Below are 14,025 nucleotides of genomic sequence, written 5' to 3' on the forward strand. Positions count from 1 at the left end.
GAGACAGCACATGTTGTAAACAGGTTCCCGAGGAGGAACATGTGGGGGAATGTGTCTTAGATGACCCAAGATTACTGCCAAGTCTTTCTCCCAGCCGAGCTCCCCCTGAGGCTCTTCTGCCCAAATCTAGCAATTAATTTATTTTTTTTTAATCTTCCACAGCTGTTGAACTGGGAGATACCACTGACCCTGTGGGTGCTGAGCAGCTAAGGCCACTGACTTTTAAAAACGTAAAATGAATTTGTGAACCTAAGTGTTAAATATCGAGCTTCAAACCTTTTGCCTTTATATCGGGGAAGTCACAGGCTACTTGCTGCTGTCAATAAAATGTGGGACAACTTTTACGCGAGGTCAAGCACTTAGTTAAGCCCTGGGCAACAGTGAAGCTCTGCGTGTGCTGACAGCATTCCCTGGAAAGCCATCCCATCACCAAGCTCAATCTGGGATTAAGGTCAGTTCATGAACTAGGTATTAAACAGAGAATGCAGATACTCTAAATGGAAAGTTTACAGTTTTAGCAGACTGCACTCAAGGTCCTGGAGATTTTTACTTCACCTGTTGACTCAGACATTACAAATCTCCGCAGTCCCCACATCTCTTTTCAAAGAAGCATCTGTTTCTCATGGTTCATAGAGTTATTAACCATTTCAGGCACCAGGTGGCTTTTATGATTAGATTTAAGGCTTGACCCTACAGCCGGTACTCGAAGACTGTTATACTGTGCAAAGTACCTTTAATAACAAGGGGACGGAGGGGAGGGAAATGGCTTGTTTATTGTCCAGCCATGACTTTCATATCATATGTAGTCAATTAGATAAAACCTGGAGCTTGTTCGCCTCCCCCCCCCTCCCCAATCAGCTTCACACATTCAGATCAACACGTGAAGGTCTAGCTGAGTTTTTCCCTGCCATAAAAACCTGCAGCAGCGAAAAGACCAAGGTGCCCTGCAGAGCTCAGCAGATGATGTTGGGTTGCCCTGGTCTACCCAGCCGGCAGTGAACATGGAAGTCCTGTTGGGGACCCCCAGGATGGCCGCAGTGACTGTGGTACAAGCTGCTGCTGCACAGGAGGTGAACCGGGGTATGAGGTGCAGTGTGCTGTCTGCTCCTCTGCCCTCTAGCAGCTCCATGGAGGCGTGCTTTTCAGTTACCGTTTCTATGACCCACCTTAAAGCTCTTCCACTCCGTGTTTGCTGTGGGTGGGAGGTTGCCCAGCTTGCTGCTAACGTGCCCCACATCACTCAGTATTTCAGCCTTCCCAAGGGGGTATGGCTTTGTGAAACACTCAGAACGCACTTTCCCTTTCTCCATAGGTGAGGAGCAGAGAATTGGTCTTGCGTACTAGATCCTAGTCTTAATACTTGGTACGGCACCATAAGACGTTCCGATGCATACTGTCAAGACAATACATAATTCCCATAGAGGTTCAAAGAGTATGAAGTTTGGCTTGTGCATTTTAAGTCATTCTCTGTCTCCTAAAGCTTCATTAGATTTGAATGGAAATGGTGGAGTCATGTTTTCCATGGGTGTCCTTCGAGATTTGTGGGTTTTTTTTTTCTTTAGGACTCAGATATCCACTTCTAATTCATTTCTGGAGGCTCAGCAGGGACTGCGGTTTTTTATCAACACAGATTATCTTCCTAAAAAGAGGCAGGGCCTTGGTGAGACAAGCAGGGGAAGCCTGTCTCTGTAATGATTGTGCTGTGGATAATAAAGAGGAATTATATCCCAAATGATAGCTATCAGCCTGGCAATATTCAAACCCACTGGAAATGAATGGACAAATTAGAAAAAAACTCTTATTTTCCTTTTCAGTTTCTCAGTAACTTCAAAAATATCTTTTCAGTTATTTATCTGAAGGCTTTTCATGGCACATGACACAACAGTTCAATGAAAGCCCAGCTTTCCACCCACAGCATTCGCTGCCTATCTATAGATATGAAGAGCTGAGTAATATTTTTCTCTTGACCATATGCAGGGCTCAAGCACTGGCAGTCAAGAGGTTACTGCTTAATTCAGCTGTGCTCAGTGCTCAAAGCAGGTGAAACACACTGATATAACGAGGTAAGACACTTGTGGAAACCAAGAGTATAAATCAAGGAGATGTGAAAAAGCAGCACCAGAGTAGCTGGAAAGTGGTCTAGGTAAGAAGGGAGGGGGGCTGCTCCTCAATCTATGTATTAAGACTTGCTTATCTTTATGTTTCTTGTCTCATTTTCTTTTATAATTTACAGTGCCTCTTTAATTTGGAAAACAGAAAATGGAAGGTGATTTTCAAAAGTTGTTGTTGTTTGGAAAGAATGTCATGAGCTCTGTTGTTCTTGTTGTAAGAAAACTACTTGGAGTGGCCAACTGTTTTGTCATGTGAAAGTTTGTTCCGCTCAGGAGGGAAAAAGTTGTATTTTCTAGGAAAGAGATTGTATCCTAATGATGTTTGGAGAAAGAAAGGAAACTGGCAAAAAGTAAAATATAGCCTAAGAGTAAATGGCAGGCCTTGTGGTTTTGTTACAGTAGTTCCTTGTTAAGCTAAGTTCTTCCAGAAAATTATGTTTTGTTGGGGATTGTGAAATATCTGACTTAACGAGAAACAAGCATGCTGCTAGGGGCCCTACACAGATACTAACCAAGGAGGAATGTCTTCTACCAGCACCATCAACAGGAAATCAAATGCAGGCAGTTTTAGGAGGGCAAGGGAGAGCCTGTTGGGACCCAAAAAGTGTAATGGAGCAGTGGGGGAAAACTACAGGCAATATAATAATTTGGTTTTAGTTTGGGTTTGGTGTGGTTTTTGTTGTTGCTTTTTGGTTGGTTTTGGTGGGTTTTTTTTTAGTTCTGCCTTCTCATACCTGGTTCCAGGAACTGAAGCATCTATTAGTTTGGAGAAAAACTATACGAACTGTTAAACAGAAAATTCTCATTTTCAGAAATTCTGAAGGCAATGTTTGATAAAGAAGGTATCCTATATTAGAATATGTAATTATTTACTTCTATGAAGTAACCTAGGTCTCCTTCTCGGGTGAGGACAACCATTCTGGGCAGTGGTGGGGTCTAATCAGCTCATAGCAGATGGAGATTATACAGATCTCATGCACCCCAAAGCACATGACTACATAGCAAGGAAAATAGCAAACAGGAAGGATTGCTTTTGATTTTACATATCAGGTACAAAAATCTAAGTCTCTCAGATGTCTAGAAGAGAATAAACAAATAATAACCATCACCAGAGCTGTTTTACTGCAGGACTCTCTCTTTCATCTCTAATATATATGACGTGTGTTGCACCTTCAGGGAGAATGGGAAAGTATATAACCTGAAATTGCAATTAGAAATTATGGTTAAATATTCCATACTACTTGAGTTACAAAAAGTGTGGCAAGACACTTCCCCCAACCCTGTATCCTTTGTGTGTAAGAAGTGTGCACAGTAAAGAATCTTGTATGTTACGTAGCTCATACTAAGGGTTACTAAGCCACTCTAAGGTTAAGATCCGAACTAAACTGAACTTCAGCTGTAGAGCAGTAGATACAAAGTAGATACAAAGTAGATACCAGAAAGTAGATACAGAAAATGGCAAGGCAGATATGGAAAGCAAAAACTGGCAACTGAAAGGCCTTGAATGTCAGAGCCAGGAAAAACAGAACTAAACATCAGAAAGAAGAAAAACTATGAAGAGGAAGGCAATATGGCATGAGTCTGTATGTAGTAGGTAGCACAAGAGAAAAGAAATAGCTTGGATTCCAAAAATGTTCGTATCTGACAATCTGTCATGCATCTAGAATATATTCACAGCTACGGAACGTAGAATATAGGCACAGGTATAACCAAACTGAGATGCAACTAAAGAAGCCAGCTGATCTTTCTTGCCACCAGCTATACAAGACCTGTTCGTGAGGTGATATATTGCCTTTGCTGGCACAACACCTGCATGTACATTAAAAAACTTCATTGGCAGGAATTTGCCTTTGTCACAGCAGTGGGAACTTCAGTGATTTCTTCATCCACAAATTTCAATAGTGAGGAAAATCTTAATCGGTGTGCTACCAATGCTATTTTGAATATAACAAATACATATTTTGAATATATGAGTATGAAACTAAAATATAAGCAGAAAACATTCTATATTAACATATAGTGACTATATTAGTATCTATGAAACGTAATATTTAGTAAGGATAATATTTTAAATGTAATAGATGTTTGCGACACAGAATAGCAAACCTCTTGATTTTTGTTCATTACTAGATGCCAATTTACTTATGTGCTGATGGTGACAGCAATTACAAATCAAACTATCGCTTTCTGAAGTGTGACAGACCTCGATTTGGGCTGCAAGTAGAAATGTTTCCTGTCTATTAGGAAAATGCCACTGTATGTCAGTAGTCTCTGTCACCAGCTACCTGACCCCAGGCATGAACTGTAAAATGATGGCTAACTTAGGCACTCAGGCTAAACCTGGGAAGGGGTCATCACCCAGCTGCACAATCCCGGCTAGAATCTGTGGGAGTGCAGGAGAGATGCTCGGTCTCTAACCCTGTACCTTGACATGATGCGGTGGGCTCATAGCAGTTGTTCATAGCTCGCTTAGATGACTACGTGGGAAAAGCATGTGTCCTCATGACATGCCTGATGTTACTAACCACTGGGATTTACCAGGTGCTCTTTCCTCTCAGATTTGAGGGCTGTGATTATGAGTGGTTTTAAAAGATGTACCAGGAGAGCAGCACAAGCTCAAATGGTGGTCTCAAGAGACCTGCCCCAGAAGAGCGCTGTTCCCAGCAATATAGCACAATATTCTTACTCATGCATTCTAGCCTTAGTAGAAAAACTTTCAAAAGGCTGACAAACAGTTATCAATTTTATAGATTTAGGAGGTGTGGAGACTTCAACAAAGCATCCAAATATTCCTTGGGCTTATGAAAATGCTTTTTGTAGCTCTTTGATATCTACTATATGCACAGGCTCATGATTTGTAGCATCAAACAAACAAAACTTTCTCAGATACTTGGTAAAAATGGTTTTAAGAGTTCTTACATCTACTGTACGTTTGTAAAAAAAATGAACATATTTTGGTTTTATTGCTATTTGTGCTCATTGTGGCTTTCTGGGACTATAGAATTGCAATGTAGAGGCATTGCTAGAAAAGGACAAAGGACCCTTGTGCAGAATCTACCTTTATTTTGTTCAGTTTAACTTTGGTAGTGTTCCAAGTCAATACCTTACTTAGCATCAAAATTCATTGATTTACAGAAACTACAAACACCATCTCTTTAAATGCTTTCTTAAATCTGCAATCGTGACTAGGAATTAATGAGGCAGTCAGTTGTGGGTGTTTGTTTCAGACAATCTTTCTGACTACTATTATACTCTAGGTTATTATACCTCCTTAAACAGTTCAGGCTCAACCTCTGCAAAATGTAAGAAACTTTTCAATTCTTGTTGAGTAAGATGCATGTTTAAGTGCTTGATGATCTTTTACATTTGTTGGGAACTATAACTGTCTTAATGAGAAACGAAGTGGTGAAGATTTGTGTGTTGCCCAAAGCCAAGCTGTTTAATTTAGGGTTTTCCTATAGCAAATGCACAGATTTGAAATATGTTCTGGGTTATTTGCTGTTGTTGGTTTGGTTTGGTTTTTTTTTTTTTTTTTTTTTCCACTCCTGGCTCCAGTCCTTTGAAAGCTTAGTGCTAAAGTTTCCCTAGGCAGCATTTTCCAAAACAGCTCAATTTGTTGGTGTCATAGGCTTGCTCAGCACACACAAGACACATTATTCCCTATTTATTTTGAGTTCCAGTATAAACACATTTGCAGCATTAAGACCAGCTCCCTTCTGCATGCCTGTGATTTCTGATTGGTGGGTGCCAAGCTGCTCCTGTAAACGGAAGGGTGTAGCCAGAATCCACTTTGGGTGGCTTTAGAAACCCCGTCTGTCTTTCACCTCTTATGCCTAGTAATATTAGGTAATAAAAGTCATGTTTGTAGCGGAAGATTCTGTGTATTCTTGTGTACTTGCACTTCGTCTAAAACGGGGAGAGGAAAAATGACCCTGGATTCATTTACAAAGAGATGCTTATGATGAAAATGCCATGGGAGGTCATTAATTCTGTATTAACCCTGGGACACATGTGCATGTAATGTGTGTGTTAGCAGATATTTTTCTTTGCACGTGTGCTTCACCCTCCCTACCAGCCTGTTACAGGTTCCACAGCAAATATTACTCAACAGCTACTCAAGCTACATTGCTCCTAAAAGTAACACACACACAGAGTCACAGATCTAGGCATGGTACAGGTGAAAAGCAGCCACCACAGATACCACAAGCACTGGCATTCTGCCCTTCCCTTCTTGTATGCATCCAGCTGTCTTCTCCATGCCTGGCCATACCACCACCAAAGCAGGCCAAGTTCATTGCTGGTCTAAACCTGCATAGCTCACTGACATTGTGTACCAGTTTACAAAGGAAGCTGGCAGCTATTCTGAGTTGAGATGTTGGTTGGGGTTTTTTTTGGGGGGGGGTGGTGTATATTGTATGGGGAAAAAGGTATAGCAGGTTGCTCATGTGATGCACCATCTGCTCAGCTGTAGAGGTTGGATGTTTGCTGATTCAAAATGTTTACCATCAGCACTGCATAATGCAGCCCACAGTTTGCCCTATGATTATTAATCCACACAGTACAAAAAAAAAAAAGTGGGGATTATCTATGATGATGGAATTGTTCAGGTCTGCATTTGGCTTTGCTTGACACTACTGGGTGCTTACAGGTTTCCTTCTTTTTATCTTTTTTTGAGATAAAGGTCCAAGGAGGCACACAGGTTTTGAATATTTCACCAGGTGTTTTCTACACTTTGGTAGTAGAGTAATAGTGGATTAGAAAGACAGGGAATATGTGTTAGGGCCAGAGTTTCAGCTGGCATGAAGAGGTATATTTCCACTGAAGTCAAGGATCTGGCCTTATACTATCTAAGCACTTGAAATCTTCAAGACTTGGCTGCAGACCTTGTGAGAACAAGCTTTGTTGCAAGACTTTCAGCATTGAAGGCTTGCACTTGGACCACAAAAATATCCTTTCGTACAGTATTTTGGCTCTTCACTTTCTGGTTTGGGCCAGAATAGAGATGTACATGAACATGGAAAATAAATTTTAAAGCAATGGAAATGTTCAAATGGAAACTTCAGATGGGTCTGTGCTAATGTTTAGTTTGAGGGAAAACTTCTGATCATAGCTATTTTTATGGTACCGTTTCATTCATCTGTCATTCAGTAGTGGTCATTTTGAAATGCACGGAGCTCGAATCTCCCAGGAGGGGAAAGATAATCCTGCGGTTAATGCACAGAACTAGGAGTCAGGAGTTCTGGCTTCTCAAACATCTAGAGTGATTTTTAGGCAGTTCACTTAAGCCCTGATTCAGCAAAGTCTGTGAGCGTGCAAGTAGCTCTAAGTACAACTGAGTGGCCTTATTAAATCCAGTAGTGCGTTTAACAGCACTGTACAGCTATGGAGTACTGTAAACAATTTTTGTTAATGATGAATAAACAACTGTTATTCCTCACGCTCTGTGCTGAAGCTTTGGAAAACGACAAAAGAAGGCACAGGGCAGCCGAGCAGTTCCCAGCACAAAGAGGAATACTGATAAGTGTGTGACAGCAGACGAGCTTTGAAAGGAGCCCTAACCCTTTCCTTGGTTTTGCCTGGACAAAAACCTCCTGTGTGAAGTCTCCAGGCATCCTTCTGAGTTTCGGTGGGGGTGTTGATTTTCTGATGGAGTAACTAAACAGCCACCTAAAAGCACAAAACCTAAATAAAGTCTATTCAGATGGAAAATGCCTACAAGGGTTGCAGGGAACGGCTCTAAAGAGGTGAAAGCTAAGGAAACAGTTCCTTCTGTGAGGAAGAACATTTGTGTCAGGGGACTCTTGGATAGGGTCTGGAGTTTCATAAACACCAGTGCTGATTGTCAGGACTTCCTTCTCCAAATACTGAGAATAGTTTTATGTAGAAATGCATAATAAAGCACAGGGAGTTCAGGGGTGCATTATCCATCACTCTGCTTTATTACTCTGCTCAGGAACTGCAATGGCTAGTGTGAAATATGTTGTTTCTCCCAGCAGAATCTCTATAAATGGGAAAATCAAAACTTATTCTACCGCCAAATAAACACACTAAAGGTTAAATAATGTCGTGCTAGCTAGTGCTATTTGCACACAGCCCACACTAAGAACTGCTGAATGGGGAGTGCCCCCTGAGACTCCCCAGTTATGCTTGGGTGGGGGTTAATTTGAAATGTCTCTTTAAAATGGTGTTGCATCCTTGCTTCCTACTGCGAAACGCTGCAGGCTACGACTGAACCAACTTCACATCCCTCAGAGCCCCTCACTGCCCCTTCTGAACTAGGATAAAAGATCTTTTGCTCCTCCTATGCGTGTTAGCATTGCCAAGGTGGTGGGCACTTACCACAGGTCTGCAATAGAAAGAGATCCTTTCCCCTTCCTTTCGTAGCTCTGAAAGAGTAGGAGTACTTTGTCTTTTGCAAGTACTTAGGGACTCTAGCTGCAGTCCTATGCAAGAAAAAGTTCTATAAAGACAAGCCTTCTTACTTTTCATACCAGGCTACCTGTATTGTAGAGGAATCTGTTTTACTTGAGACTTCTACTCCTCCTGTACTTTTTGCCTTGGTCCCACTGCCTTATGTCCTAGCTGAACTTATTTAGTTAGGTATTTAGTGAGGAGTTTGCTTCTTGCTATTGGGAACCTGACAGCAATCCTGCATATCTCCATGTAATTTCTGGTTTCTGAGACAGTGCGACTTTGTCTACAGCAAAAATAACCAGAGGGCAATGCTTTATGTGGCATTCAGACTAGAGTGCAGTTCTCCGTGTCACCACAGATTTCCTGCATAAGCCGGCACATCTCATTTAAATGTCTGAAAATTAGTGTAGACAGCTCAAGAGTATAATCATTAAGACACATTTACACAAGTTACGTTCCTTAAGCACCTGAAGCTTTATCTCTGCAAAACCTTCCTGACTAAAGTGGACATCTTGGCACCTCTGTCTCTCCTAAGCATGGTTGGGATTCACAGGGTAGCTCTCTTGATGCCGAGGTGGTACGATTCATGTGTGGAAATGAGAATGGCTCTCACCTGGTTTTATTAGAAGTTTGATTGAAAGGAATGCAAAGTCCAGATCCAGATCCCAACACTGTCCAAGTATTTAGTCCCTTGAGAAATGACCAGAGCCTAGGTTCCTTCCAAAAATGTGATTTTTCACTCTTACTTAATAAAGATGTCTTAGCAGGCTGCAGGCTTTCTGTCCTGCAAATAGAGATGATGATGATTCTCTACCTTTTTAACACTGGAGGGATTTTGCAAAGAAAAATCACTGGAATAGTGGGACATTGAGATGCTATGTTAACTGAGCCTGCATAAGTATCTCAAGATCCTATTCTGAGTTTGCAAGAAAGTTATCGGTGAATCTCCTCTCATCTACTTTGTTTGTTAATGAAAGTCAGTTAAGAGGATTTAGTCTTACATATTAGCTGGTGTGATTCTAAGAAAGCCCTGAAAATTCAGAATAATTTTTAAATAGCAAAATAATCCTAGAAACTGAATTAATTTGATTTATACTTGTATTCAGTTGCCGAAATATATTTCTTTCTCCATGGCTGAAGCACAAAATCAGCACACAAAAATGTTTCCAAGGGGGACTCAGTAGCTTTGTTGGTCCCCAGGATCATCATTCTCAGCATGACCAGTCTGAGGAGGTTCAAGGCTCTAATTTTGATGTTATTTTTGGAAATGGCTTGGGTTTCTGCAGTTTTGGCTTTAAGTGAGATCGGAGTCATGCTTCTCAGCCTCAGCTGCCAAGCTAAACTTTTCCCTTGGTGTGAAAGCACGTGTTTACCCATGTGCAATCTAAGCTACAATGTCTTGCTGTAATTGCATTTGTAAAACTCCTTCCTAAAAATCCTACCTCTTAAGAGCATGCTCATTTTTTGTTTGTCTGCACCCAAAAGGGGAAAAGAGTGAAAAAATGCAAGTGGCATGTATTGTACATGAGTGAGTTTATTTTAGAATGAAAATAACCTGCAGCATCAGATGTTATTATTACTGTTAATTCATTGCCTCACAGTATCTGCCTCTGTATTACTCGATGAGTTTCCACCACCGGTTCATTATTGCAAATGCATTTCCAAACACTTTATATAAAGCACGCTTTAGATAGCTCACCACATTCTTATGAAAAGCAACATTGTGAAGCAATGCTGGGGAACAGTCATTTAGAACAAATCCTCAGCACACACTCCTCGGCAACACAAAGAGAATAATCAACTGACAAGAATAAGTTGTTTTATACACGTAACCTTGAATTCCTGTGAAACCTTGTTTCCTGCACTAGTATATTAAATTCTGTAGAGTAGTTTGAAAAGGCTGCTCTGGTTCTGTATACCCAAATTTGGTACCTACCTGTTGCATGTCTTCTGCTAGACTGTAAAACCGAATGGAACTGGGAAGCCTTGTAGAAGGGCTAATAATGTGCCATTTTGACCTATCCGAAATCTAAATCTTCATTAAATTATTTGTGCCAAATAAAAACTAACTTGAGCCCTCCCAAAACTCATCCACGTTTCCATTGTGGTCAGGAGCGATAGGGTATAACAGCTCTTTATGGTCCTAGTCCTGGCTGTCCTTGAGGACTGACTCCAAGGCAGCTCTAGCTTCTATTTGCAGCTACATAGGTATTCTTTTAATGAAGAGTAAAGGAAAGGCTTGCTGAAACAGTGCCTTATCCAGTCACTCCTGGATACTCTCTGGCCACCACTCCACACACTGCTTTGGCCACACTGGCTGCCAAGAGATTTTCCAGTAAATGTTGAAGTTGTTGCCTTTTTGCAGCCCAACCTTTACCTCTTATATTGCCCTTTGGTCAGGGACCTACGGCTCTGTTACTGACAGCAGATTCCCAAGAAACCAGAAATTAATCAAAACTGTTTTTCTTTTTTTCTTTAGCTCTTTGCACACTTCTGTTCAGGCTAGCAGATGACAGTGCTTAAGTAACACATGAAAAAAAAAAAAGTTAATCTGTTTTTGGCATAACCAGGAAGAGACTGTCTGGTAAGTCTCACTTAGAGAGGTGGGTCTCCGACGATTTCTACCTCCATTTTGTAGATGCAAGAGGTCTAAATAAACAATGTAGTTTCAAAATATTCATCTGCCCAGAACACTCTACCAGCTTTGATTTCCTTTTGCTACTAAGGAGTGCTATTAAACTTCTGCGGCTTTATTACCATCTAGTGCAAGTCCATCCATCAGCATTGACCACTGCTTTCTCTTGTGGAGCAACACTTAAAGAGTGCATTTTTACTAGAATTTCTGACAAACCTTGGGCAGACAAATCCATGCACCAGGGAGGTAAATGAGTCTGTTATCCTGTTCTCAGAATGCTGGCAGACATCCACAGAAGCAAAAGTGCTGTGTGGTATCTATGAGTTAGACCCCAAAATACCTCCTTCCATTTCTTATCCCATATAAGACTCAAAAGCTATTATCTGCAGACAAGTTTTTCGTTAAGTACATTAGAATGTTCTCTTGCCATGTGTCACTTTCTCTTAGCATATGTCGCTGTGCTGTTGCGTTTGGTCACCTAAATCCATACAAAAACTTATGAACAGCCATCCTGGGGCAAGTCAAAGCTTTCTTTAATTTACTAGCCTTTGACAGTGGTGGTAGCAGACATAAACGATGACTTTTACATAACTTCTCACCCTCTAGTAACCACCTGAGCTGGTGACTGTATTGCTCTCAATAGCACTGGACCTATTCCTAATGAGTTAAGCACTCACTCAAACAATCCTTTTGGCCTTCACAATGTTAGGTGGTAATGACTTCCAAAATCTAATTATATGCTATGCAAAAACATTACCTCCTTTGTGTGTGAACCAAATGTATCCCCTTGATGATGATACTTCTCCAAGTGTAGCATTTGACTTCACCTGGACACATTTGCACATGTTGATTCTAATTGGCATCAGGAAGACATGTTGCATCTTTGGAAGAAATGCAATAAAAATAATGTGACCTTCTCCCCTCATTTTAAGGGCACATTTGTATTTGCTTGTCTAATTAGGTCTATTAGTGCTTGTGTTTTTCATACATCAGCAAATGTTCGTAAGAGCTGTCAGGAAAGATCTATGTGGAATTCAGTTATTCATGAGAAATAATGATACATTGCAACAGGAAAAGTTAAAAACAACTTGTGAAAAATCCTTTAGCAGAAACACTCAAAAAGGTTGGTTAGTTGTAGAAGGAAAAGAAAAAAAAAAAAAAAAAAGCTCTGCTGGGTTTGATATTGAGTCATCTGTTTATTTCCAGTGCATGATGAAGATAAGTGCAGTTTGCAAAGTTTAAGTTTGGATTATGTTTTGAATCACTCTGCATACCAGAAGGATTCAATCTGGAGGTGACGAGAAGGTGGCTCACTGATCAGTGTATACAAAGTTTTTACAGTAAAATGACAATACTGGGAAATTCACCTGTTTTCATTTTTTGTTACTAAATAAAATCTTAGACTGTGTATTTCAAGTGCTTGGCTTAAGTTCATAAATCTGTTGAATGAAAAAGGGAAGATTTATGATTTCTTATGGTTTGATATGAAGCAAGCTAACTAAGTGTGCGGTCTTTGCTAAATTTTTTTGCTTTGAGACTTGAGTCTGCCTTACAGCATAATTTGTAGGTTGCAAATTGCAATTAATTGAACCTGGCGATAGCCAAAGCTGAGCCTATCCTATAAACTGGGACCTCAAAACTGATGTTACATTCTGTTCTGTTTTAATTTCCTATATTACAGTACCCTAGCAAGCCTATCACACAATTTCTTAATTTAAACTGGAATAGCTTTGGAAAGAAAGGCTTTTGGACTCGTTAAAGAGGTGGGGGAAGATGAGAATAAATTGATGATTTAACTTGGGAGAAGAAAAGCAGCAATGAGATACTATTGCACTCGGTAAACGTTTTAGAAGGAGGAAAGCCGTTGATTTTATGTAGCACTGTTGACCAAAAAGTTAATGGCTTTAAAGTTGGGAATGATTAAACATAAGCAGAAGGTGAGGTTATCAGCTCTCTGAACAGTGAGGTGCTGATCCAGCCTTCCAGCAGGACTAGGAGGAACAGAAAGAACCTGATTAGTTTTCTGGGCGGATTGTATACCGGGGTGGCTTGCAATAGTAAAGGGCTGCATTCACTGACCTACGGTTCTCATATGGTTTCATGTTCCTGTCCTCAGATACAGTACTTGGGTTTAGTTCACTGAGCTCTTAACCCTGATCCAGATTTTCAGTCCAGATTTTTGGCTAGCATGGTCTTTACTGAAACCAAAGAAAATATTTGTAAGAAAGAACTGCAGCAAAGTCAAATGCTTTGGGTTCTCAGGCACAAACAGAACTCACCAGATCGGGTCTTAAGACAAGAAGATCTAATATAAGGCATATCTTCATCCTCATATAATTTTTGAACAGATGTTATTCTAATTGATAGCATATTCGATTTCCTTCAGTTGAGGTTCCTGGTGTTTGAAGGAACACTGATACTACACCTAGGCTCACAGAGAAAACAGTTTTCAGATGTTTTTCAATACCTGAACTTCAGAGAAAACAGACAAAATATTTGTGATTGGCCTCCAATTATATCGTTAATGAGCTGAAAAGAACACTGAATGTCAGCCTTCCAAACTTTGGGGCAGCTTGGCTGTGGGTCCAGCTTTTGCAGCTTGGCCCAGTCTTTAGTATACATTCATATATCTTCTATTTGTATTTTCTTATTCATCTTACTCATCAGTAAATCTCATTTTCAGAGAATTCTCTCGATTTTTAACTAAGTCAACATTATGTTTGCCAGGCACAGTATCATTACTGAAGTAGGAATTTCACCTTGTGCCAGCAGAAGTCATGGGACTTGTGCTTGAAGGCAGCCTGAAAATCATCCTCATTAAAGGAATACCAGCAACTAATTCTGAGGCTTGTATCATTAAATGAA

The sequence above is a fragment of the Falco peregrinus genome, chromosome 11 (genome assembly GCF_023634155.1).
Source record: "Falco peregrinus isolate bFalPer1 chromosome 11, bFalPer1.pri, whole genome shotgun sequence".
Classification (NCBI taxonomy): Eukaryota; Metazoa; Chordata; class Aves; order Falconiformes; family Falconidae; genus Falco; species Falco peregrinus.